General features: G+C 36.7%; 1 non-coding gene across 1 annotated transcript; it reads right to left on the reverse strand.

Annotated features, from left to right (window-relative positions):
* Positions 1–304: 304 nt before the first annotated feature.
* LOC142871205 (U6 spliceosomal RNA) lies at positions 305–411 on the reverse strand. The gene has a single exon (XR_012919469.1). It is a non-coding gene; the product is annotated as a U6 spliceosomal RNA (small nuclear RNA).
* Between the last annotated feature and the right edge of the window lie 498 nt (positions 412–909).

Here is a 909-nt window from a genome sequence, read left to right on the forward strand (position 1 = left end):
TTCAAAAGTGGACATTTCACATTTAATGACCTAGTAGTTTGAAAGAATGGCTATGGAATTGTTTATACCCCTTGCCTGTAAAGGCTTTGCCACTTGCAACTCTTGGTCAATTGCTTGCATTTTATGTTGTTATAGCAGTAGTTCCTAATATTTGGCATGCAACGGAATCATCAAAAGAGATTATTAAAACATGGATTTCTGAGTCCCATTGCCAGGATTCTGATTTCAGTGGAGTTGGTATGGCCTATGAATTTGCATTTCTAACAAACTTACAGTTGATGGTGGTCTACAGACTACACTTTTTTAAAATATGGAACGCTTCACGAATTTGCTTGTCATCCTTGCACAGGGGCCATGCTAACCTTTTATGTATCATTCCAATTTTAGCATATATACTGCCAAAGTGAGCACTCCAGACTACACTTTAAATTGCACTGGCTTATGTAGACTTTCTTTGTTCCAAAGACTCTTAATGTTAATTATCTTGACATTCTCATGTGCTTAGGTACCTTTTTCCTCCAATTTTTTCTTCTTTTTTTTTTTGCCTTTTATTATCAAGCATGCATCCTCCCACATTTCTTCCACTTTCAATTCATGGGAAATCCATATTTTGGCTTATTTACATAAAGAACTTCTTGTGAAATGGAACATTAAGTACAAATGGTTGTTATTCTCAGCAATTGCTGAGAGAGCAAATGATGCCAGAACACAAAAGCATGAGTTGAACACACTTTTTAGTCTCTACTCAAACACCCCCTCTGTGTTTAACCCTAACTCCTAGATTCTTGTGATCTCCCTGTGAAAGCATTATAGATTCCCTCAATTGGTGGCTTGAGCGTTGAGACTGTTGACAACACACACACCAAGAAAATTTGAAAATAAAATTGTTACTCACACAAGCGGCTTCTA

Source organism: Microcebus murinus, chromosome 5, assembly GCF_040939455.1.
Source record: "Microcebus murinus isolate Inina chromosome 5, M.murinus_Inina_mat1.0, whole genome shotgun sequence".
Taxonomy (NCBI): domain Eukaryota; kingdom Metazoa; phylum Chordata; class Mammalia; order Primates; family Cheirogaleidae; genus Microcebus; species Microcebus murinus.